Genomic DNA, 27,121 nt, shown 5'->3' with positions numbered 1-27,121 from the left:
TGTCCCCTCTTCTTCATGTCTCTTCTACATCAACATGTGTCCCCTCTTCTTCATGTGCTTTCTACATCAACATGTGTCCCCTCTCTTCACATCTCTTCTACATCAACATGTGTCCCCTCTGCTTCATGTCTCTTTCTACATCAACATGTGTCCCCTCTTCTTCATGTCTCTTCCTCATCAACATGTGTCCCCTCTTCTTCATGTCTCTTCTACATCAACATGTGTCCCCTCTTCTTCATGTCTCTTCTACATCAACACGTGTCCCCTCTTCTCCATGTCTCCTCTACATCAACATGTGTCCCCTCTTCTTCATGTCTCTTCTACATCAACATGTGTCCCCTCTTCCATGTCTCTTCTACATCACATGTGTCCCCCTCTTCTTCATGTCTCTTCTACATCAACATGTGTCCCCTCTTCTCCATGTCTCTTCTACATCAACATGTGTCCCCTCTTCTCCATGTCTCCTCTACATCAACATGTCCCCTCTTCTTCTTCATGTCTCTTCTACATCAACATGTGTCCCCTCTTCTTCATGTCTCTTCTACATCAACATGTGTCCCCTCTTCTCCATGTCTCTTCTACATCAACATGTGTCCCCTCTTCTCCATGTCTCCTCTACATCAACATGTGTCCCCTCTTATTCATGTCTCTTCTACATCAACATGTGTCCCCTCTTCTTCATGTCTCTTCTGCATCAACATGTGTCCCCTCTTCTCCCATGTCTCTCTACATCAACATGTGTCCCCTCTTCTTCATGTCTCTTCTACATCAACATGTGTCCCCTCTTCTTCATGTCTCTTCTACATCAACATGTGTCCCCTCTTCTTCATGTCTCTTCTACATCAACATGTGTCCCCTCTTCTTCATGTCTCTTCTACATCAACATGTGTCCCCTCTTCTTCATGTCTATTCTACATCAACATGTGTCCCCCTCTTCCTTCACATCTCTTCTACATCAACCTGTGGTCCCCTCTTCTTCATGTCTCTTCTCCTCATCAACATGTGTCCCCTCTTCTTCATGTCTATTCTACATCAACATGTGTCCCCTCTTCTTCACATCTCTTCTACATCAACATGTGTCCCCTCTTCTTCATGTCTCTTCCTCATCAACATGTGTCCCCTCTTCTCATGTCCTCTTCTACATCAACATGTGTCCCCTCTTCTTCAGTCTCTTCTACATCAACAACGTGTCCCCTCTTCTCCATGTCTCCTCTACATCAACATGTGTCCCCTCTTCTTCATGTCTCTTCTACATCAACATGTGTCCCCTCTCTTTCTTCATGTCTCTTCTACATCAACATGTGTCCCCCCTTCTTCATGTCCTCTTCTTCTACATCAACATGTGTCCCCTCTTCTCCATGTCTCTTTACATCAACATGTGTCCCCCTCTTCTCCATGTCTCCTCTACATCAACATGTGTCCCCCTCTTCTTCATGTCTCTTCTACATCAACATGTGTCCCCTCTTCTCCATGTCTCTTCTACATCAACATGTGTCCCCTCTTCTCCATGTCTCCTCTACATCAACATGTGTCCCCTCTTCTTCATGTCTCTTCTACATCAACATGTGTCCCCTCTTCTTCATGTCTCTTCTGCATCAACATGTGTCCCCTCTTCTCCATGTCTCTTCTACATCAACATGTGTCCCCTCTTCTTCATGTCTCTTCTACATCAACATGTGTCCCCTCTTCTTCATGTCTCTTCTACATCAACATGTGTCCCCTCTTCTTCATGTCTCTTCGACATCAACATGTGTCCCCCCCTCTTCTTCATGTCTCTTCTACATCAACATGGTGTCCCCTCTTCTTCATGTCTCTTTCTACATCAACATGTGTCCCCTCTTCTTCATGTCTATTCTACATCAACATGTGTCCCCTCTTCTTTTCACATCTCTTCTACATCAACATGTGTCCCCTCTTCTTCATGTCTCTTCCTCATCAACATGTGTCCCCTCTTCTTCATGTCTATTCTACATCAACATGTGTCCCCTCTTCTTCACATCTCTTCTACATCAACATGTGTCCCCTCTTCTTCATGTCTCTTCCTCATCAACATGTGTCCCCTCTGCTTCATGTCTCTTCTACATCAACATGTGTCCCCTCTTCTTCATGTCTCTTCCTCATCAACATGTGTCCCCTCTTCTCATGTCTCTTCTACACTCCATGTGTCCCTCTTCTTCATGTCTCTTCTACATCAACACGTGTCCCCTCTTCTCCATGTCTCCTCTACATCAACATGTGTCCCCTCTTCTTCATGTCTCTCTACATCAACATGTGTCCCCTCTTCTTCATGTCTCTTCTACATCAACATGTGTCCCCTCTTCTTCATGTCTCTTCTACATCAACATGTGTCCCCTCTTCTCCATGTCTCTTCTACATCAACATGTGTCCCCTCTTCTCTACATCTCTCCTCTACATCAACATGTGTCCCCTCTTCTTCATGTCTCTTCTACATCACATGTGTCCCCTCTTCTTCATGCTCTTCTACATCAACTGTGTCCCCTCTTCTCCATGTCCTCTTCTATCACATCAACATGTGTCCCCTCTTCTCCATGTCTCCTCTACATCAACATGTGTCCCCTCTTCTTCATGTCTCTTCTACATCAACATGTGTCCCCTCTTCTTTTTCTCTTCTCCATCAACATGTGTCCCCTCTTCTTCCTGTCTCTTCTACATCAACATGTGTCCCCTCTTCTTCATGTCTCTTCTACATCAACATGTGTCCCCTCTTCTTCATGTTCTCTTCTACATCAACATGTGTCCCCTCTTCTTCATGTCTCTTCTACATCAACATGTGTCCCCTCTTCTTCATGTCTCTTCTACATCAACATGTGTCCCCTCTTCTTCAGTCCTTCTCTCTACATCAACATGTGTCCCCTCTTCTTCATGTCTCTTCTACACTCAACATGTGTCCCCTCCTTCTTCATGTCTCTTCTACATCAACATGTTCCCCTCTTCTTCATGTCTCTTCTACATCAACGTGTCCCCTCTTCTTCATGTCTCTTCTACATCAACATGTGTCCCCTCTTCTTCATGTCTCTTCTACATCAACATGTGTCCCCTCTTCTTCATGTCTCTTCTACATCAACATGTGTCCCCTCTTCTTCATGTCTATTCTACATCAACATGTGTCCCCTCTTCTTCATGTCTCTTCTACATCAACATGTGTCCCCTCTGTGGAAAGAGACTCTGAAAGTTCCAGGAACAAAGATTCTCTCTCTTTTTGTCCTGACCCATTTCTATAAAAACCTGTCTGAAAATAAGCTGATCAGATTTTGGCCACTTAATGATGTCATTGGTGAGTAATCATACTTAACATATTGAGGTTGGTAATTGAATAATGATTTGAAAGGAAACAGATTGTTTGGTCAGACATTAAACCGTATGTATTTCACACCAAATACTGACTATTTCCATTATTACACTGTAGGATATGTAATCCTAAAATACCAAGAAACAAGCATCTGCCCTGTGACAACAGCAAACACAAGGGACTCAACTGGGACTCAAAGCACCACAATGAGCAATTAACTAAATGATAGAGCATTCATCAGGAGTTCTTGAGATGATGAGAAGAAGGTCGAGGGGTTCTTTGAGTCCAGTGGAAATTAAACTTTCAGAATCTCCAGGTTTTCTTGTATTGTGGTTTTGTGTATTCGTGCATAAAGGACGACCCAGCCACATCAACGTCTTCCACCACATTCACTTTATTCTCTGCACGTTTCTAATCTTCTTACAACAGATCGGCTTATTGGTGCAGAAAGTGTTGGTGGACGATTATCATTTCTCAGGTGTTTGAGAATACTTCAATCTTCTGTTGCCCAAAGAACAAAGGGAACCAATAACCTGTACCAACAAGTATCACGTAGCTCAACATGGAAGTGCTCTTAGTTGAGTAAATGTATGAAGTGTTGGACACGTTGCAGACAGAGACGTTGATGCTGTCAGTGAGGAGGATCTGTTCCCAGCTGTGTGCGTCACTCTTTAGTGTCCCCTGGTCTCCCAGCTGTGTGCGTCACTCTTTAGTGTCCCCTGGTCTCCCAGCTGTGTGCGTCACTCTTTAGTGTCCCCTGGTCTGTTCTCAGCTGTCAGAGTGCAGCAGGGAGCGGTTGGGGGTTCATCTTTAACATCTACAATATAAAGTCATATACAGTTTGAACTGAGAGCTGCAGCGTCACACTGCTTTATCAGAGTGCTGGACACAGAGGACGGATGAAGAAGCAGAGAATGCTACTAGAGAATGCAATTCCTGAAGAAATTGCTAGTGGGAATGCTTAATGCTGAAAAGCTGACGCTAAACTGCTATGCTGAAATGTAATGTGTAAGAAGAAAGTGAATAATTTAGATTGAATTGATTCATGAACACTGGGGGCTTGAATGTGTGATGAGAGAAGAAAAGAAAGTGAAAAGACTTGGAAAAGCATCAGAATATTTGAACTGCAAACTTTTGAACTCACTTGATGGCGAACGATCTGTTGCCATGCCAACGGCATTTGATGACATCCCATAATACGCTTAGATGCGTTGATGGCTGCATCGTTACCAAACCTGTGAAGTTGTGGGCCGTTTGGAGCATTTTCACTGAAGTCATGAGAAAACCGTGTTTCATGACGAGCTTGTGTTGCCATGGCAACGGCATTTGAAGAAATCTCAAAACTGTCCCGTAGATGTCGTCACGGCTTGGACTGTTAGCCACACGTGAAGTTTGAGCACTTTTTGAACATTTTTATAGGAGTTATAGCGAAATCATTAACCATTATCTGAAGTGTGGTGCTTTTTTTGACCCTTTTCATAGGCGTTACGACAACATCATGTTTTATGGCGAGGGATGCGTTTCCCATGGAAACGGCATATGGTGAGATGTCAGATTGACGTAGAGCTGTTGAGGCATGGAGAGGTGATATACAGGTGAAGATTGTGGGACGACCGGACCGTGTCCATTGGAGCTACAGCGACATCGTGTTGTATGGCGAGGGATGCGTTTCCATGGCAACAGCCTATGGTGAGATCTCAGATTTGGCGTAAAGCTGTTGAGGCATGGACCAGTGATATACAAGCGAAGTTTTGGGGAAGATCGGACCATGTCCATTGGAGTTACAGCGACATCGTGTTTTATGGCGAGGGATGCGTATCCATGGAAACGACATGATGACACCCCATAATTGACGTAGAGCTGTTGAGGGCAGGACCATTAACCATTATCTGAAATATGCTGCTCTGAGCATGTCAGTTGGAGTTTTGACATCATCGTGTCCATGACACAGGTATTTGAGATATTTTAACTAACGAGGTGTCCAGAGATCAAAGGTTTCCATGGTGATCAAATAAATGTGGCAAAGGCTCACATTTGTTGAACAACACATTTGTAACAGGTTTGTTAATTGACCAAAAAATATTAAACAGTTGGAAATGGGATTATTATTAGGATTATTTGTAGGTCATTGAAAAGTAGAATAATTTAGAAAGATGTGAACATTGAAGTTCTATTTTAGAAAAAGCTGACACTGTAGTGCATCGTTGGTTTTAAAAGTGATTTATAAGAGTCATGTTAAGATGTGCAATACTTACAACGTTTATAAAGATCCTCTGAGTGTGTTGTCATTAGTTAGTGATAAAAGTTAGGGGATAAATACCTTGGCATATTGACTACAAGAGCTTGAATCAAACAACCTTGTATTTGAAAGATTACTGGACATAGCAACAGTCGCACCTGGTATATAAGTGTGTGGCTGAGTACTTTAAAGGGTTCATGAATAGAGGGGATTGATGTGAAATAAGAACAAGAACATACAAAGTCTGAATGCATGAAAAAGCAGCAGAATATTTTAACTGAAAACTTTAGAACTAAAAGCATACGTCACCAATAATGTCTAAAATATGTGGAAACATGTTGAGTCAGTATGAAGTCTCCATCAGACGGAAGGAATAGAGCATTCTGTTAAACTCCAGGGACCACGTCGTAGTCTGCTGCTCTAATTATGTCAGTTGGAGTGATGACATCATCGTGTTCCATGACACAGGTGTTTATATTTGAGCTAACGAGGTGTCCAGAGATCAAAGGTTTCCATGGTAATCAGTGAGAGGAGAGCATTTGCATTGTTCTGAATGAGAGATAAACCTCTTACCTCTTTCCATGGAAACGGCATATGGTGAGATGTCAGATTTGACGTAGAGCTGTTGAGGCATGGAGAGGTGATATACAGGTGAAGATTGTGGGACGACCGGACCGTGTCCATTGGAGCTACAGCGACATCGTGTTGTATGGCGAGGGATGCGTTTCCATGGCAACAGCCTATGGTGAGATCTCAGATTTGGCGTAAAGCTGTTGAGGCATGGACCAGTGATATACAAGCGAAGGTTTTGGGGAAGATCGGACCATGTCCATTGGAGTTACAAGCGACATCGTGTTTTATGCGAGGGATGCGTATCCATGGGAAACGACATGATGAACCCCATAATTGACGTAGAGCTGTTGAGGGCAGGACCAATTAACCATTATCTGAAATATGCTGCTCTGAGCATGTCCAGTTGGAGTTTTTGACATCATCGTGTTCCATGACACAGGTATTTGAGATATTTTAACTAACGAGGTGTCCAGAGATCAAAAGGTTTCCATGGTGATCAAATAAATGTGGCAAGGCTCACATTTGTTGAACACACATTTGTAACAGGTTTGTTAATTGACCAAAAAATATGAACAGTTGGAAATGGGATTATTATTAGGATTATTTGTAGGTCATTGAAAAGTAGAATAATTTAGAAAGATGTGAACATTGAAGTTTCTATTTTAGAAAAGCTGACACTGTAGTGCATCGTTGGTTTTAAAAGTGATTTATAAGAGTCATGTTTAAAGATGTGCAATACTTACAACGTTTATAAAGATCCTCTGAGTGTGTGTCATTAGTTAGCTGATAAAATGTTAGGGATAAATACCTTGGCATATTGACTACAAGAGCTTGAATCAACCAACCTTGTATTTGAAAGATTAACTGACATAGCAACAGTCGCACCTGGTATATAAGTGGTGTGGCTGAGTACTTTAAAGGGTTCATGAATAGAGGGGAATTGAATGTGAAATAAGAACAAGAACATAAAAGTCTGAATGCATGAAAAAGCAGCAGAATATTTTAACTGAAAACTTTAGAACTAAAAGCATACGTCACCAATAATGTCTAAATATGTGGAACATGTTGAAGTCAGTATGAAGTCTCCATCAGACGGGGAAGGAATAGAGGACATTCTGTTAAACTCCAGGGACCACGTCGTTTAGTTCTGCTGCTCTAATTATGTCAGTTGGAGTGATGACATCATCGTGTTCCATGACACAGGTGTTTATATTTGAGCTAACGAGGTGTCCAGAGATCAAAGGTTTCCATGGTAATCAGTGAGAGGAGAGCATTTGCATTGTTCTGAATGAGAGATAAACCTCTTACATGTGAACGTTTTGTTGAAGAACTGTAACAGATATCGGTGAAATTTCAAAGCGTGAAGCATGTCAAGGAACTTGAGCATCTGAAGTGTGCTTTTTGTGTACTTTCGGGTTAGTAATGTGGCCTTTTGGGCAGTTTAACTAAAGGTGTGCGGCTGCTGTGGTGGGAAAAGGTGAGGCTGAAGTTACTATGAGGTTTAATGGAGACATGTTGAAGGTTTTTGTCACTTCATGCTCTCAAGAGGCATTTTGTTCAATTATTTTTGCTTAATTGTTTTTTAATCTTTCAAGCTAGATGTTTTCCTAAGTTTCTCAAGAAAAATGATGTCTCAGGAATGTAGGGTTTGGGAATTATGGCAGGTTTAAAAGAAAATATGAAGGCAAAATTAAATCTGTCCTCCACTATAGCTGTGACATCACACACTCTAAAATCTGAAGAAGGCCTCTGTACAAAGGTCTGAACAATGTTTAATATCTCTAAAAGTAACAATCAGATTTCAAAGTTGTGTTACATGAATAATGTCAGAAAGATGTGTAACATTTTAAAGTTGGAATGAGGTTTCTAAGTGAAGGTATGAAGGAGCAGTTAGCAGTTGAAGTTGCATGAAGGTTGTTGAAGTCTGAAGAGTTCTCCATTGACTTCCATGTTCAAAATGTGATTAATTATGAAAGTTATGAAGATAAAAGTAATATCCATCGATTCCCGACCGAGGTGAACGTTTTGATGTTTGAACGGAGTTTCTGCGATGCTCAATGTGGGAGAAGAAGAGGTGCAAAATAACCCGGCGGAATAATAAATGATTTTGTGCTTAGCTTAACAGATAGTTGGAATGCTGTGTCAGCATTCCCACCAAATGAAGCCGTGTGTCTGTCTCCATCAGGTGGCTGCAGGCTATCACCAACATGGAAAGGTATCACACTCAACACTTCACATGATGTTTGAAACTGTTTCTGCTTCAACATGTTCTCTCTCACTGACTGGCTGTTTGCTGTCTCTGCTCTTTCTCCTGAACATTGACTCTTAACAAACCTGTAAATCTATAAAACACATTCAGATTGAATCCTGATTCTGGACTGGACTTTGATACTTCTCTTATCTTACGAAGGCTCATATTCCATATTTATTGAGGCGTCTGTGGGTCAAAGTGCTCTCATAGAAAGATCTCTGTTAATGAATAACTCAGAAACAATAAGAGATCTGAGGAGTATTATGTATATGTAATCGTTTATTTGAACCGGGACAGTGCACATTGATAAACACTTTAAATCAAAATAATGCTTACAAGTGTAAATGAGCCGGATTTGAGCTTTGAGCTAATTTCCATCCGTAGTCCCGTCAAATACAATAGATAAGAACATGACATTTATAAACATAGCAACAAATACATATATGACATGCAGATTGAGATTATTGAGGCCTCTGTGGGTCAAAGTGCTCTGATAGAAAGAATGATCATTTCTACTCTGTTAATTCTAACTCAATGAAAAGTTTTTATTTTTAAGAAGGTGTATGCAAAGAAGTCTTCATACTTGCAGCAGGGATTTAGGTATTAGTTGGAGAGTTTCAGGCACTAATGCAAATATCTGGGAGGTTGGTAATTAAATAATGATTTGAAAGGAAACAGATTGTTTGGAAAGACATTAAACCGTATGTATTTCACCAGAACTACTGACTATTTCCATTATTACACTGTATGGATATGTTAATCCTAAAATACCAAGAAACAGCATCTGCCTGTGACAACAGCAAACACAAGGGACTCAACTGGGACTCAAAGCACCACAATGAGCAATTAACTAAATGATAGAGCATTCATCAGGAGAATAATTAAATGATGAGAAGAAGGTCGAGGGGTTCTTTAAGTCCAGTGGAAATTAAACTTGCAGAATCTCCAGGTTTCTTGTATTGTGGTTTTGTGTATTCGTGCATTAAAGGACGACCCAGCCACATCAACGTCTTCCACCACATTCACTTTATTCTCTGCACGTTTCTAATCTTCTTACAACAGATCGGCTTATTGGTGCAGAAAGTGTTGGTGGACGATTATCATTTCTCAGGTGTTTGAGAATACTTCAATCTTCTGTTGCCCAAAGAACAAAGGGAACCAATAACCTCTACCAACAAGTATCACGTAGCTCAACATGGAAGTGCTCTTAGTTGAGTAAATGTATGAAGTGTTGGACACGTTGCAGACAGAGACGTTGATGCTGTCAGTGATGAGGATCTGTTCCCAGCTGTGTGCGTCACTCTTTAGTGTCCCCTGGTCTCCCAGCTGTGTGCGTCACTCTTTAGTGTCCCCTGGTCTCCCAGCTGTGTGCGTCACTCTTTAGTGTCCCCTGGTCTCCCAGCTGTGTGCGTCACTCTTTAGTGTCCCCTGGTCTCCCAGCTGTGTGCGTCACTCTTTAGTGTCCCCTGGTCTCCCAGCTGTGTGCGTCACTCTTTAGTGTCCCCTGGTCTGCTCTCAGCTGTGTGCGTCACTCTTTAGTGTCCCCTGGTCTCCCAGCTGTGTGCGTCACTCTTTAGTGTCCCCTGGTCTGTTCTCAGCTGTGTGCATCACTCTTTAGTGTTCCCTGGTCTCCCAGCTGTGTGCGTCACTCTTTAGTGTCCCCTGGTCTCCCAGCTGTGTGCGTCACTCTTTAGTGTCCCCTGGTCTGTTCTCAGCTGTGTGCGTCACTCTTTAGTGTCCCCTGATCTGCTCTCAGCTGTGTGCGTCACTCTTTAGTGTCCCCTGGTCTGTTCTCAGCTGTGTGCGTCACTCTTTAGTGTCCCCTGCTCTGCTCTCAGCTGTCAGAGTGCAGCATGGAGCGGCTGGGGGTTAATCTTTAACTACAATATAAAGTCATATAGAGTTTGAAGTGAGAGCTGCAGCGTCACACTGCTTCATCAGAGTGCTGGACACAGAGGACGGATGAAGAAGCAGAGGAGTTACTCCTGATGGAGCACATGGTCAGATCAGCAGGAACCTCTTCTTCTACACAGACCTGGTCCTCACAGCTGATGGAGTTCATGAGAAGAAACTGAGTGAGTGGGACTTTGATTCATTCAGTGTCTAATGTTTCAAACAGCTGCTCTTTGTGGGTTCATGTGTTCACCTCCTGTCTTTAGAATGACAGCACTCAGTTTATCTGACAGCTGATGTTAGAAACTACAGCTCACTGTCTTTAAAGTCTACATGTAGACACAGATGTTATCTCCTCATCACTAACTAATATAATGACATTAAAGTAATAATGAAGCCGTGTGTCTGTCTCCATCAGGTGGCTGCAGGCTATCACCAACATGGAAAGGTATCACACTCAACACTTCACATGATGTTTGAAACTGTTTCGGCGTCAACATGTTCTCTCTCACTGACTGGCTGTTTGCTGTCTCTGCTCTTTCTCCTGAACATTGACTCTTAACAAACCTATAAATCTATAAAACACATTCAGACTGAATCCTGACACTGGACTGCAGTTTGGACTTTGATGCTTCTCTTATCTTACGAAGGCTCATATTCCATATTCATTGAGGCGCCTGTGGGTCAAAGTGCTCTCATAGAAAGATCTCTGTTAATTAATAACTCAGAAACAGTTTATTATTGTTACGATGGAAAAAACCAGTCTTTGAAGCATGAACCAATCAATGCAGAGAGATCTGAGGACTAGTTCCAGAGATTTAGAGACTTGTTGCAAAGACTTGTTTCCCTACTTTATCCCCTGAACATTGACTCATAACGTTGATACTTCTCTTATCTTATGAGGCTCATATTTCATTTGTATTGAGTCCTCTGTGGGTCAAAGTGCTCTCATAAATATAATGATAATTTCTACTCTGTTAATATTAACTCAATGAAAAGTTGTTATTGTAGTCAATTGATAAGAAGGTGTTTAAAAAAGGAACCAATGTTTTCAGAGAAGTCTTCGTTGCAGCAGCGATTTAGGAATTAGTTGGAGAGTTTCAGGCACTAATGCAGATATCTGGGAGGTAGCTAGAGTTGTCTTGGGTTTAGTTTCAGCGATCTTAGGGACTCATTGCAGAGATCAACGGTCTATAACTGTCCAAAAGCCACTGAAAGCAGAGATATAAATCTCGTTGCTTCTGTACATTTGTGTCTTTCTATTAGCTCCAAGCAGCAGAGAGAAGAGTCTCCTGAACCCAGCTGTGTGTCCCTGAAGAGTGATTGGTCTAAGGATCATCTGATTAACTTCAAAGATGGACGTTCTTCCAATGACCCGTGTAAGTATTCAAAGCCAATGATTTGTTTGCATCTGGTTTTAAATATGATGAATGATGGGCAGACCACAACTTCTGTTGAATCTTTAAACATTGATAACACATTGATCAAATATCACTCAGTCAGTGTAATTAGGGCCCTGGTCCCAGGCCTAAACCTGAGTAGTCTCATTAGTTAGTATTTTTTCCCTCCTAGCCAATGAGCTTACAGGGTACAGCCATATGGCAGCTGGTGCCAGGCATACACGTAGAAGATCTATCAGATCGCCAGCGTCAGGTCAGGTCCATGCAGGAAAATATGGGGGGGGGGGGGAGTTATTTAATAATCATCCTTCCTTATATTCTATGTAAATAAATGCGGGATGGGATTAGGCCGGAGCCAAGACGCCAAACTCAAACTACAGGCCACTGTCAATAAACATTTCAAACATGAGTTTTCTGAATGAAATAAAGTCAACTTAGTGTTTCTCTCAGTTCCCAGCAGCAGAGAGAACAGTCTCCTGGACCCAGCTGTGTGTCCCTGAAGAGTGCTCGGTCTAAGGATGCTCTGATTAACTTCAAAGATGGAAGCTGTTCTTCTGACTTGTAGTAAGTATTTAAAACTGTTCATATAAACTGGAGAGCTTGCTGTTCCTCAGTCAGACTCAGAATTGGTCGACCATCAGTGTGAGCATCTGATTTGCATGATGATGTATTATGACAGAACACAACATCTTTATAGAACTGCTCTGTGTCTTTGTATGTAAAGTCTGTGGAGCAGACATAATGTGAGTTCATGATTCCTCACAGAGAGGACCAGCAGAGCTCAGAGGCTCCCAGAGGTCAGTCTGCCCAGCAGCATCAGACACAGCTGGACTCCACATTTATGGTCTGTACATGAACTACAGCTACTCTACATCTGTTCTGCTCACAGTCAACTCCATGATGCACTTTGTAGATCAGTGGATGGTCAGTCTGTCCAACATGGATCTGATGTTTGGTGACTTTAGTTTGATTGTGTTGTTCATGTATTCTGTTCCAGCTGCTGGAGGACAACATCATCACTTTTGTGAAGAACGAGCTGAAGAAGTTCCAGAAGGCTCTGTGTTCAGATTACCCAGAATGCTTAGAGAGTCAGAGGGAGGATGAGGAGGTGTTGGATGGTGAGGATGAAGAGCAGAGGAGGAGCAGAGAGGCATTTCTGAACATCTCTCTGCACTTCCTGAGGAGCATGAAGCAGGAGGAGCTGGCTGACCGTCTGCAGAGCAGTAAGAGGGTTTCTATAGAGATTTAACAAGCTGGATAAATGTTGAGATGGAACAAAGTATACTGAGATACTCATTCTTTAAGGATTCCTTTTACTCATTGGTCTGCTTTGTTGTGTGTTCATTCAGGAAGTCGTTCTGGACTGTGTCAGCGTAAACTTAAGTCTAACCTGCAGAAGAGGTTCCAGTGTGTGTTTGAGGGCATTGCTAAAGCAGGAAACCCAACCCTTCTGAACCAGATCTACACAGAGCTCTACATCACAGAGGGGGGGGTCTGCAGAGGTCAATGATGAACATGAGGTCAGACAGATTGAAACAGCATCCAGGAAACCAGACAGACCAGAAACAACCATCAGACAAGAAGACCTCTTTAAAGCCTCACCTGGAAGAGATGCACCAATCAGAGCAGTGCTGACAAAGGGCGTGGCTGGCATTGGGAAAACAGTCTTAACACAGAAGTTCACTCTGGACTGGGCTGAAGGCAAAGCCAACCAGGACATCCAGTTCACATTTCCATTCACCTTCAGAGAGCTGAATGTGGTGAGAGAGAACAAGTACAGCTTGGTGGAACTTGTTCATTCACTTCTTCTCTGAAACCAGAGACGCAGGAATCTGCAGGTTTGATCAGTTCCCGGTCGTGTTCATCTTTGACGGTCTGGATGAGTGTCGACTTCCTCTGGACTTCCTCAACACTGAGATCCTGACTGATGTCACAGAGTCCACCTCAGTGGATGTGCTGCTGACAAACCTCATCAGGGGGGAAGCTGCTTCCCTCTGCTCGCCTCTGGATAACCACACGACCTGCAGCAGCCAATCAGATCCCTCCTGAGTGTGTGGACATGGTGACAGAGGTCCGAGGGTTCACTGACCCACAGAAGGAGGAGTACTTTCAGGAAGAGATTCAAAGATCAGGAGCAGGCCGGCACCATCATCTCCCACATCAAGACCTCACGAAGCCTCCACATCATGTGCCACATCCCAGTCTTCTGCTGGATCTCTGCTTCAGTTCTGGAGGAGGTGTTGAAAACCAGAGAGGGAGGAGAGCTGCCCAAGACCTGACTGAGATGTACATCCACTTCCTGGTGGTTCAGTCCAAAGTGAAGATCATCAAGTATGATGGAGGAGCTGAGACAGATCCACACTGGAGTCCAGAGAGCAGGAAGATGATGGAGGCTCTGGGGAAACTGGCTTTTGAGCAGCTGCAGAAAGGCAACCTGATCTTCTATGAGTCCGACCTGACAGAGTGTGGCATCGATATCAGAGCAGCCTCAGTGTACTCAGGAGTGTTCACACAGGTCTTTAGAGAGGAGAGAGGACTGTACCAGGACACGGTGTTCTGCTTCGTCCATCTGAGCGTTCAGGAGTTTCTGGCTGCTCTTCATGTCCATCTGACCTTCATCACCTCTGGAGTCAAACCTGCTGTCAGAAGAACCAACAACCTCCAGGCTGCCTAAAGTCTTAAGACCCAAACCTGAACTAACACACCTCTTACCAGAGTGCTTGTGGACCAGGCCTTACAGAGTCCAAACGGACACCTGGACTTGTTCCTCCGCTTCCTCCTGGGTCTTTCACTGGAGACCAATCAGAAACTCCTACGTGGTCTGCTGACAGAAACAGGAAGTAGCTCAAAGACCAACAAGGAAACAGTCCAGTACATGAAGAAGAAGATGGATGAGGATCTGTCTCCAGAGAGAAGCATCAACCTGTTCCACTGTCTGAATGAACTGAATGATCGTTCTCTAGTGGAGCAGATCCAACAGTCCCTGAGTTCAGGAAGTCTCTCCACAGATAATCTGTCTCCTGCTCAGTGGTCAGCTCTGGTCTTCATCTTACTGTCATCAGAAGAAGATCTGGACGTGTTTGACCTGAAGAAATACTCTGCTTCAGAGGAGGCTCTTCTGAGGCTGCTGCCAGTGGTCAAAGCCTCCAGGAAGACTCTGTAAGTCCAGAAACATTCATATATCACAACTTAAATATTCTGCTCATCATTTTAACATATTGCTTGTTTTCTCTCCTCAGACTGAGTGGCTGTGAGCTGTCAAAGAGAAGCTGTGCAGCTCTGTCCTCAGTCCTCAGCTCCCAGTCCTCTAGTCTGAGAGAGCTGGACCTGAGTAACAACGACCTGCAGGATTCAGGAGTGAAGCTGCTGTCTGCTGGACTGGAGAGTCCACACTGTACTCTGGAGACTCTCAGGTCAGGATTCAGTCTGTTTAATTGAAGGCCATATTAATCTATATTTAGATTAATAAATGAATTCAATGATTTCCTTCTAGTCAAATTCATTTTGTTCCAACATTTTTCAATGAATATATTTCATGAAGTTAATTTCTCACTCTTGTTGGATCTTGAACTATCAGAGAGAAATCAGAAAGTCACCTCACATAAGCCAACGGTATTAAGTACATACAGTATTTCACTAACCCTGCAGTCCTCACAGTGGCCTCAGATTATGTGACATGTTGTTCTGTGTGTGTTCAGGCTGTCAGGCTGTCTGGTCTCAGAGGGAGGCTGTGTTTCTCTGGCTTCAGCTCTGAGATCCAACCCCTCCCATCTGAGAGAGCTGGACCTGAGCTACAATCATCCAGGAGACTCAGGAGAGAAGCTGCTGTCTGCTGGACTGGAGGATCCTCTCTGGAGACTGGACACGCTCAGGTATTATACATGTATACTGGAGGTGTTCATGTAAATCCTGGTTTTCAAAAAAGTCACAAAGACACAGACTTTAAGAAAATAGGCCAAGACAATACAATGAAAGGGTACCGAGGACACGAAGACAAGGAAGAAATATTTATCATTTTAGATTCTGATCACGATTTTAATGCTCATTTTAATTGGCTGACCTAAACTGGCTTTTATTAATTTGACAATAAAGTCAGGGGAGACAACGACTTAGGTGGCATGATTCAGAAAATCCATCCCACAACATAAACCTACAGCAGAGATCATCCCACTCCTGATGGACGTGATCTACACTCCTGTATCTCAACTGATTCTGAAGTGCTTCTTCTATTTGATTTATTTATTTTATAAAGCACCTTAAAATCAATGATGAACTATCAGATGTCCTGTGAATTCTGTGCATAACAGGTACCTTCAAATAAAGTTCATTTATTTCCTCTTCAGATTCCAGGTAAGAGAAACACTTATTGAATGTGTCTCGGAGAGTCCTGAGTGAACATAATGGACTAACTGAACACTGATAAATCTTATTTTCTGATAGATAATAATTGAAAAAATGAGCTTCATTCATCGGCTAATAATCAGATGTTTGACTGACAAAAATAATGTCGTCTGATTAATAATCGTGTATATGTAATATGTGAACATGTAGGTTCCTTTGTGGAGAATAACAAAGCTCTGAGGTGTGAGAGTGATGTCATGTCCATGTTTCCATGCTGCTCTGACCCCCCCCCCCCCCACTTCTTTCAGGATGGAGCCTGCTGGAGTCCGATGGCTGAGACCCGGTCCGAGGAAGTGTGAGTGTGGTTTATTTGATTCATGAAACAAAGCAGCCACCATCTTGAAATGTAACCTTCATCATCAAAGTGTCAATAAATGAACAGCTGATAGATGAATAACTGCTGCTGTTCCTCTCCCCAGATTCCTGTGAACTCTCACTCGACACAAACACAGCTCACAGGAACCTCAAACTGTCTGAGGACAACAGGAAGGTGACATGTGTGGAGGAGAAGCAGCCATATCCTGATCATCCAGAGAGGTTTGACTCCTGGTATCAGCTGATGTGTAGAGAAGCTCTGACTGGTCGCTGTTACTGGGAGGTCGAGTGGAGAAGAGGGGTTCATATATCAGTGACTTACAGAGGAATCAAGAGGAGAGGAAACGGAGAGGACTGTGTGTTTGGAAGGAATGATCAGTCCTGGAGTCTGAGATGCTCTGATGGTCGTTACTCTGTCTGGCACAATAACAGAGAAACACACACCTCCTCCTCCTCCTCCTCCTCCTCCTCCTCCTCCTCCTCCTCCTCCTCCTCCTCCTCCTCCTCCTCCTCCTCCTCCTGGTACTCCTCTTCTGATAGAGTAGCAGTGTATCTGGATCATCCTGCTGGCTCTCTCTCCTTCTACAGAGTCTCCTCTAGAGACACACTGATCCACCTCCACACCCTCAGAACCACATTCACTGAACCTCTCTACGCTGGGTTTGCAGTTCTGTCTGGTTCCTCAGTGTCTCTGGTTCCTCTGTAGGAGGAAGAGTCTCCTCCTGTTCCAGAGACCTCCTCCCTGCTGCCCAGATAGTTCAGTCTGTTCAGGATCACAGCTGATGTTAGTTAGTACCAACCTGAGTCTGAGGGGTTTTACTTCATTATAACATGATTTCTGAACTATTGATATGAAGTCTGACCATTTTCAGACACTTAGCTAAACCAATCGACTGTGATCACCCTCTGTATAACGTGTGCTACATATACTCGTATGGTAGTATTCATACCGTGATCCCTTGTTGGGAAAATCCTGAATGTCCTCTTCCAACATGAGAGTCACGTGATAACAAAGGTATCCCAACTGTAGCTGTGAACATGACAGGATGTGTGATTACCTAGAAGAGCATCAGGACTGTTTGAGGCATATGCTATGTGATTAACATGATGATTCAGCCTCTATGGAGAGAGACATCAAGCATGCTCATTTCTGACGTGGAGCTAATCTGAAGTAAACATTGAATACTGCTTTCTATTCCTCCATCTTGTGACTGTGTAACTCCCTCTCTTGGATATCAGCATGTGAAGGACACTGTTCAGGAACTAGTTGATGCTCTGTATGTGATGACTCCTTCCATCCTGGAGAGGATCACAGACACATGGATCCTGAGATTCAAGCTCAAGCCGGGGAACAGGGAATATTCTTTCTAACACTTATTGCTACATGTGGATATGTACATTTTGGATTAGACTGAACTGACCTCTCTGCTGCCTTCATCTCAAACTTGAGATTAAAACTCTATCACAGGATGAACAGAGTCAAACCATCCCAGCTTAAAGCCTGTGAAGTGTAAATGAGTTCAGCAGCGTTGCATGATGGAGTCATGTCAGGAGGGTAAAGGAAGAAGAGGAGCATGGAGAAGACGGATGCATGAGCAAAGCTTCATGTGTGTGAAACAGCGAGCAAAACTCTTCTTCATCCGTTTTATCCCTATAGAGAAAGTGGCCTGTAGCTTACAGTTGGGAGATTCAACATACATCGTCTTTACAAGCCATTAGCAGGGATGCAGCTTAAAAAATAAACCTATTCTCCTTGATGGTCTGCCTCTGCAGACCATTTACATGCACTAAAACCTATAGAACACACTACAGGAGAGGGAACTCCAAAAGCAGAATAGGGCCACTAAACGTTTGGTAGTGCTGCCATCAAAAGGGAGATTTCTGTCAGGAAGAAATACAGTCTTTACTTCCTAATGTAATAGAATAAGCTTAAGCTTTTGTGATCACATTTGAGTTGAGATTAATACACAACATGTACAACCAAAAGCACAACATTTAGATAACAGCAATTACTTCCAAAATATACAAAATGCAGAATAGGGAATACATGTTAGCTAAAAATAATAACAATAATACAGACAAACAGAAAAAAAAACAAACCCAACCCTCTCTCCCAGATGCACAAAGACACACACACACACACACACACACACACACCACCAGCGCTATCAGACAGTGTATACCCCTAAGATACATTTGTATTTGTACCGTTTGTGTTTGTGTTGACAGGTTTTGTTTGAGATATTAAACCGATCATTTGCCTCTGCACTTTCCTCTGTTGTGTCTTTGCCTCTTCCATGTTTCCAGTACTTACTCCAGGGACAAATGAGACGTTGTCCTCTCCTTTCATTCATCAAAGAGCCAACGTCATCGCTGCGCATGCAATTTGGATTATTGAACTTCTCACAGTTTTTAAGAAATGAATTGTTGGGAGGCCACACTTTTTATTAGTGATGATGCACCCTTGATGTTTCACAGAGCTGAAGCAGACACTTCATCAGATCTATATATTTGTATGTATTTTGCATTTTTCCTTTATTTGGAAGTTCACAGGAGAGGAAAGCTGCTTCATACGGCTGTCAAGCTCCCCTTAATATCCACCTCAGCACAATAAACTCTGCTAATCTTCACAATATAATCCATCAGTGTCACCAGAGTAAAGCCTGTATCTTCTTGGCAGCAGGAAAGCAGCGGTGTGTTTCCAAATGTGTGAGAATTACCATATTTTAATCATTTGTAACCGGAAACCTCCTCTGATACCTCAGACAACACACTGTTTCAATTATGGCTGTGTTTTCACACACACACACACACACATATACCATGTATACATCACTTCAGGGGACATTACATTGACTTACATGCATTTCCTGGAGACTTATCCAAACCTTAACCATAACCAACACATGCCTTACCCTTAACCTTACCCTTACCCTTAACTTTACCCTAACCCTAACCCTAATCCTAATCCTAACCAAGTCTTCACCCTAAAATGAATGATTCCCCTCATGGGGACCTCCAATTTGTCCCCATAAGGGAAGCCAGTCCCCACACGTGACTGTGTAAACAGATGTAGGTCCCCACAAGTATAGTAATGCTAGACCACACACACACACACACACACACACACACACACACACACACACACACACACACACACACACACACACACACACACACACACACACACAGGCTTTCAGCAGTGTGACTGAGCTTCAGTAGACATAATGAAACCAAAAGAGTGGATATTATTGCTGGCATTGAAATGTTGAAGGTGTTTAGCTTGAATAATTACCTCCAGTGAGGCGGCAGAGCTCATCAGTTTCTCAGGATGTGGGATCAGACCTGGCAGGTGATGCTGAGCTCGGTTGTAGTTTGAAGCTGTTTCTGTTCATCACTTATCAATCAATCAATGTTTATTTATATAGCCCAATATCACAAATGTTACATTTGTCTCAGTGGACTTTACAGTTTGTACAAAATATCAGTATGACAATACGACACCCTCTGTCCTTAGACCCTCACATCGTACAAGGAAAAACTTCCGGAGAAAACCCACAGTTTAAAGGGAAAAATGGGAGAAACCTCAGGGAGAGCAACAGAGGAGGGATCCCTCTCCCAGGACGGACAGACGTGCAATAGATGCCTTGTGTAAATTGAAAAGATAATACATTTGCAACATAGGTAGTCCAAATGTTTGGAAATGCATGTGTGTATAATAGGAAGATGAATCCACGAGGATATCCATCCAGGACCTATGATCCAGGACCACAGCCACGACTCAAGATCCAGGGCTCGCGATCCAGGACAGAGGACCGCAGGATCATCCATGACTCCGGATCCCGGCGTATATAGACACCAAAAAGAAAGACATTTGGGGAAGCTGGGTTAATCGGAACATGAGAGTACACAGGTATAGACAGAGAGAAGGAAGAAGTAAGATGTACCCCGACAAACTAAGCCTATATCAGCAAAACTAGGGGCTGGATCTAATCAGCCCTAACTATAAGCTTTATCAAAAAGGAAGGTCTTAAGCGCACTCTTAAAAACGGATAGGGTGTCTGCCGCCCGAACACAAACTGGAAGCTGATTCCACAAATGTGGAGCTTGATAAGAAAAGGCTCTGGCTCCCATTGTACTTTTAGAGACTCTAGGAACAACCAACAACCCTGCATTCTTGGAACGCAATGCCCTAGTAGGACAGTAGGGTATAATGAGTTATTTAAGGTAAGATGGCGCCTGCCCATTAAGGGCTTTGTAGGCGAGAAGAAGAATTTTAAATTCTATCCTGTGTTCTATAGGGAGCCAGTGTAAGGCAGCCAGAACAGGAGTAATGTGGTCCCTTTTCCTAACTCTGGTTAGTACACGAGCCGCAGCATTTTGAATCAGCTGAAGCGACTTGACTGACTTCTTGGTACACCCTAATAATAAAGAGTTACAATAATCCAGCCTTGAAGTAACAAATGCATGGACTAGTTTCTCTGCATCGTTTTGAGGCAAGATATGCCTGATTTTTGCAATGTTACGTAGATGGAAGTAGGCGGTCCTTGAAATTGATTTTATGTGGGCGTTAAAGGATAAATCCTGATCAAATATAACACCAAGATTCCTTACAGTCTCACTGGAGGCCAAATTAATGCCATCCATAGTTAGTATATCCTTAGATAATTTGTTTCGTAGATTCTTCGGGCCAAGTACAATAACTTCAGTTTTGGTCGTGTTTAACATCAAAAAGTTTAAGGTCATCCACGTTTTTAAGTCCTTAAGGCAGTCTTGAATTTTATTTAGATGATTAATTTCATCAGGCTTGATTGATAAATATAGTTGAGTATCATCCGCATAACAATGAAAATTTACAGAATGATTCCTTATAATATTGCCTAACGGAAGCATATATAATGTGAACAAAATAGGTCCGAGCACTGAGCCCTGTGGCACTCCATGGCTAACTTTGGTTTGCGTGGAAGATTCATCATTGACACGTACAAACTGAGAGCGTTCAGATAGATACTTATAATTCTCCTAACATGCTTTATTATGAATTTCGTCCTCCAAAACTTCCATTTGTTATTGGAGTAAGCGTGCGGCGGCAGACGTTCAGTCTGTAGGGACTTGGCTTGGGAACCAAATGGTCGATTACATTACATTTGGCTGACACTTTTATCCAAAGAGAATTACAATAAGTGCCAAAACCATAAAGATTAAAACTCTGAACAACAAGGAAAGTGCATAATTATTCAATTCAAGCGAGTCATACCCTTGTAATTGCTGGTGAATTAGTTACATGGCCTAAATTAACTTTTTTAAGTGCTTTTCTAAAATAATTGAACTGCCAAGGTACAATGGAAACAGCTGGGTTTTCAGTTCATGAATACAGAGTTTGAAGAGGTGCCAGTTCAGCTTTTTGAGCAAGCAGCCGAACCTCCAGCTGGCCTAAAGAAATGCCAATTCTCCATAAAATGAATATGTGTGTCTTCAAACTGAATGTGTTAACGTCCTCTGCATGTGTGTAACTGTACTGTGTAAATAAATAGCCAACATATTTTTGTCCTCCTGTTTTTGTCTTCTTCTACTTCTTCTGTCTTCTTCTATTTAAGTGGATTATTCTTATTCTTCTTTTAAATAATTTATCTAAATAAATGCAACATCAACACTTGTCTATTCTCATTCACTTAGGAAGACTAAACATGACACACTGAAAACAACTTGTTTTAAGGACGGCAGAGTCTTTTGTTACTTCCCAACTCTGTCTATGTGTAAGAACGAGGTACACAAATAAAAAATAAAGCTCTTGGCTTTTGACAAACAAAATTCTCCTCTCTGGAAACACGCTGGGTCTCTGGACAACACACTCTCACTCCCTACGCGTCCAGGAGCGACGTTTGGTCAGTGTCCGTGGCGTGCAGTTGTGACGCTCCTAGGCTCCTTCAGCGTCATAAAGGGACGCAAATAGCTTTCAACTGATTGCAATGTATTCCCATCTGCGGCGGGATTTGACGCTCATGGAAGCACGGCATTCATTTGTGTCGGCTGCCCTTAAAGGCAATGTGAGCGTCCATTCCCATTGGATAACGGAGAATTGTACACCCGGAAGTAAGTATTCCCCTTACTGTCGATTGATTTTACAGTGATATCTGCACTACTCATCGACTAAAAAACACCAGATTATCCTTGATAATTACACAACATTGATTGGTTTCAATTGTGTGCAATACTTTTATATTTTTCCCCTTCGATTCGGAGAAACAAATATTTGTTCGGAGTAAAGGATGGCAGAAGACACTACACTACCCAGAATCCCCAGCTGTCGTTTGGACTACACCATGTGCTCTGTTTGACAAACCCCGTTTTTTTCACCATTCATTCCAATGGCTGGCGTCTATGTCACGTGATCTTCAAATTTCTCCCTGCAGAAAAATAAAACATGGCCGAACTTCGTTTTATTCTCGGTGGAAAATGCCTATTTTAAAGTTAGTTTGGCCATTAAAATGCGTTTTGATGTCATTTGATGCGAGAAATATGAGTTGTTATTTCAGATGATGTGTGCAGTGGATGTACATGATCTTTAGTTTGCTAGTTATTACGAAGATTACTTCAGGAAATCGCGACGTTTTCATTGTTACCAAGGTGGTTGATAGGGACGCTGCTATCGATATTATTTCTGTTATGTTGTTTAACTGTTTAATGGTGTTATCTTTATTGCTACCCCCTTCCCCGTCAATGTATAGTGTTGGTCCACAGCGCAAACATATTAGTTTAACAAAATCCGCATCTAAAGATAGCCTACGTTATTCCCTGTGCAATTCCAGTCTCACATCTCACAGCACATCGTCATTAACAAATACCGGAAACAGACGGAAAACATTTAAAAAAATAATAATAATACTTTATTCCGAGTGTGCTTGCTTTTCTCTTTGAAAGTCATCACATACCGGCATTGTAATACACGGTTCGGCTGCATTAAATATTACATATCTGCCGTAGTTCTGTATTTATAGAGCCCTGATGAGAAGATTTATAGACAAACATGAGGAACTGAAAACGTGACGTGGATCATAAATATATCAGCCATTAAACAACATCTTACATTTCTTTTCACACAATACGTCTCCTTGCAGTATCAACACTAATTCGGCTGACTTTTATATTTGATCCAATTGGTAGACAGGCTGTATTTACACCATAAAGGTGCACAGCTGATAGAAAGGGACACCTGGTGGTTAAAGTATGTTATTGAATTTCATTATTTGTATTATTAGATATTAATAGGATCCCTAAAGCATATTAATTACTCGTTATTCTCTACTAATAGTTAATTAAAGACTGTATATAATGACTATTTTGCACATCCCTTTCAAGATTTCAAGATTTTCTAAGGTTTATTGACATATCATATAGGCCTACACAACTATGGTGTAGTTCTGCATTGAATGAAAAACTTGGGTTGCAGGTTCCTCAATAGTGCATTACAAGACATCTATCAATATTTGTGCATACCTCCAGCAATGTTAACTATGTTGAAGCACTTATTTTAACTGATATTATACATAATGTATTATACTCTTATAAAATGTATGTAGATATTTAATCTCCGGCCTTGTCAGGTATTGAACAATCAATAAATAAAGAACACAGAATTGTTAAATATAAAACACAGAATTTGTGTGATTATACTAAATTATTTACAAATAAACACCACTGCATATTTAACTGTTACACATGTTGATGTAACGCAAATGTTCCAACTTGGGATCAATAAAGTATATCTTATCTTAAGCTGATCGATGGCTACTGCCATATTTGCAAAATGTGCCTCTGAACCTTGACAAGTGCATGTTTCAGGCTTTTCAATTAATGTAATGTAATGTTATCAATTAATAACAGGGGTCACAAACATAAGACCAGCTGTTAAATAAAGCTCTTCTGACCTTAGCTGGCATGTGTGTATATATATTAATGCTGCCCATTATGGGCACAAACTATTTTCACCCATTTATTAATTATATGTTTTAAATGTGAGTGTTTCCTATCCCCTAAACCTCCAGGGATGTACACAGTTTAATATTGGCAACTTCTTATTATGGGAAATACGAAAACATCTTTTAAAACTACAACTCCCAGTAGAGACGTGCCATAGATACAGAGCATGTTGCGAAACAGAATAGCCAGCATGTGTAGTTCTGGGAATGGGGTGGGGGGAGGGGGGGGGACGCGGTGGACCCATTCAAATCCAGTTTTGGACAGTCTGCCGTGGTTCCATCCCATTTCAAGTGCTGTTCGAGAATCGGCGTAACCCTCGGAGCACACTCTCCAATCACAGACCTTGAGGACTATCACGGGGTTTGTCAAACAGAGCACATGGTGTAGTCCAAACGATAGCTGGGGATTCTGGGTAGTGTAGTGTCTTCTGCCATCCTTTACTCAGAAAACATATTTGTTTCTCCGAATCGAAGGTGAAAAATACAAAAGCATTGCACACAATTTAAACCAATCAATGTTGTGTAATTAACAAGGATAATCTGGTGTTTTTTAGTCGATGAGTAGTGCAGATATCACTGTAAAATCAATCGAGAGTAAGAGGAATACTTACTTCCGGGTGTACAATTCTGCGTTATCCAATGAGAATGGACGCTCACATTGCCTTTAAGGGCAGCCGACACAAACGAATGCCGTGCTTCCATGAGCGTCAAATCCCGCCGCAGATGGGAATACATTGCAATCAGTTGAAAGCTATTTGCGTCCCTTTATGACGCTGAAGGAGCCTAGGAGCGTCACAACTGGACGCCACGGACACTGACCAAACGTCGCTCCTGGACGTTTAGGGAGTGAGAGTGTGTCGCTCTGGACATGTGACGCACACTGAAACAAGACGAACTGGCACAAGACAAGGGGAGACAAGGACTATTTAAACATGAGGGAAGTGGGAACAGGTGGAAACAATCAGGGGCGGGGCCATACTTGCCAACCTTGAGACCTTAGAAATCGGGAGCATTTCAAAACCACCGCGGGGGGGTAGTGGATCGCCGGAGCTGTTAGATTAACATTAACATGCTTATTGCAGTTCTGGAAACCAGACAATGGTGTAGCTGTATTAAAGTCCGAGTGGAAACAGTCATGAGTAAATCTGATTTAGTCAGAAATCGGGAGAAATATAACCCCGGGAGGAAACCGGGAGAGGGCTATGAAATCGGGAGTCTCCCGCGAAAATCGGGAGGGTTGGCAAGTATGGGCGGGGCAGACGCTGAAGATGGCGGGAAAACACACAAAGGGAGGAAGTAACAGGGCCTGAAATGAAAGACAAGAGGTAAGTACAAAACAAAACAGGAAATGGGAAAACGAGACATGACATGAAACACGGGGACTTGACTAGATGAATGACAGACATACATAGACAGACAAGACAGGACGTGAAGTAACAGGAAAACCTTACTAGACTTGGAATGACAGACATAAAACAAACACAACTAACACATTTGACGAAACACCACACTATGGATCTCAAACCAAAGCCCATTCGAGAAATACTCAGTATAATTTGTATTATTGGTTAATATGCTACAGAAAAGGAGACTCATTGATGTGCTTGTATTAGTTTTTGGACAACAATGGACCTCAATAACACAGAGGATGTTTGCAGATGGTTTTGTTTCTTTCCAATGTGTTTTATTGAAGTCCTGAAACTCATCCTCTTTATCAAGGTGGTCCAAACTATGTTACCTTGATCATCTGGGAATCATACAGAGCTCTGAAACCTTACCCTAACTTAACCCACTTAATCATTTCCGCTTCGTCTCATTCAATGTGACCTTTATTACCGTCTGCACCGTCTCTCGTGTGCTCATCCCTTCATTTACAAAACTGTCCTTACCACAGTGACCTTGTAACACTCTTGGGTATCTGGTAACATCTGCTTCTGCTCTTAAAATTAACTCACGTGGATGAAACCATCTGCTGTTAGAGTAAATGTTTAAAGAACATATGTCAATCAATCAATCAATCAATGTTTATTTATATAGCCCAATATCACAAATGTTACATTTGTCTCAGTGGACTTTACAGTTTGTACAAAATATCAGTATGACAATATGACACCCTCTGTCCTTAGACCCTCACATCGTACAAGGAAAAACTTCCAAAGAAAACCCACAGTTTAAAGGGAACATGCGAGAAACCTCAGGGAGAGCAACAGAGGAGGGATCCCTCTCCCAGGACGGACAGACGTGCAATAGATGCCGTGTGTAAATTGAAAAGATAATACATTTGCAACATAGGTAGTCCAAATGTTTGGAAATGCATGTGTGTATAATAGGAAAATGAATCCACGAGGATATCCATCCAGGACCTATGATCCAGGACCACAGCCACGACTCAAGATCCAGGGCTCGCGATCCAGGACAGAGGAGCGCAGGATCATCCATGACTCCGGATCCCGGCGTATATAGACACCAAAAAGAAAGACATTTGGGGAAGCTGGGTTAATCGGAACATGAGAGTACACAGGTATAGACAGAGAGAAGGAAGAAGTAAGATGTCCCCCGACAAACTAAGCCTATATCAGCAAAACTATATGTCTCATAGGTGTGGCAGCTTCAGGGTGTTAGTAAAGACATTATGTTTCTGTTCAGAGACAAAGAGTCCTGGTGCAGCTTGATTAAAATACTTCCTTTAGTACACTGTGCAAAATGTGCAAGTCTGCGCAAATTTCATTTTCCATGAACCAGTCTTTAAACACCGCCAGA

The 27,121-nt window shown here is 42.3% G+C and overlaps 1 pseudogene; it reads left to right on the top strand.

The window, feature by feature from the left end:
- Window positions 1–17,166, top strand: part of LOC117559432 — a 27,392-nt pseudogene extending 10,226 nt beyond the window's left edge.
- The last annotated feature ends 9,955 nt before the right edge of the window (window positions 17,167–27,121 follow it).

This window comes from Gymnodraco acuticeps, unplaced genomic scaffold (assembly GCF_902827175.1).
Source record: "Gymnodraco acuticeps unplaced genomic scaffold, fGymAcu1.1, whole genome shotgun sequence".
Lineage (NCBI taxonomy): Eukaryota > Metazoa > Chordata > Actinopteri > Perciformes > Bathydraconidae > Gymnodraco > Gymnodraco acuticeps.
Note: the sequence above shows the minus strand (reverse complement) of the source record. Positions and strands in the feature narration are given on the sequence as shown.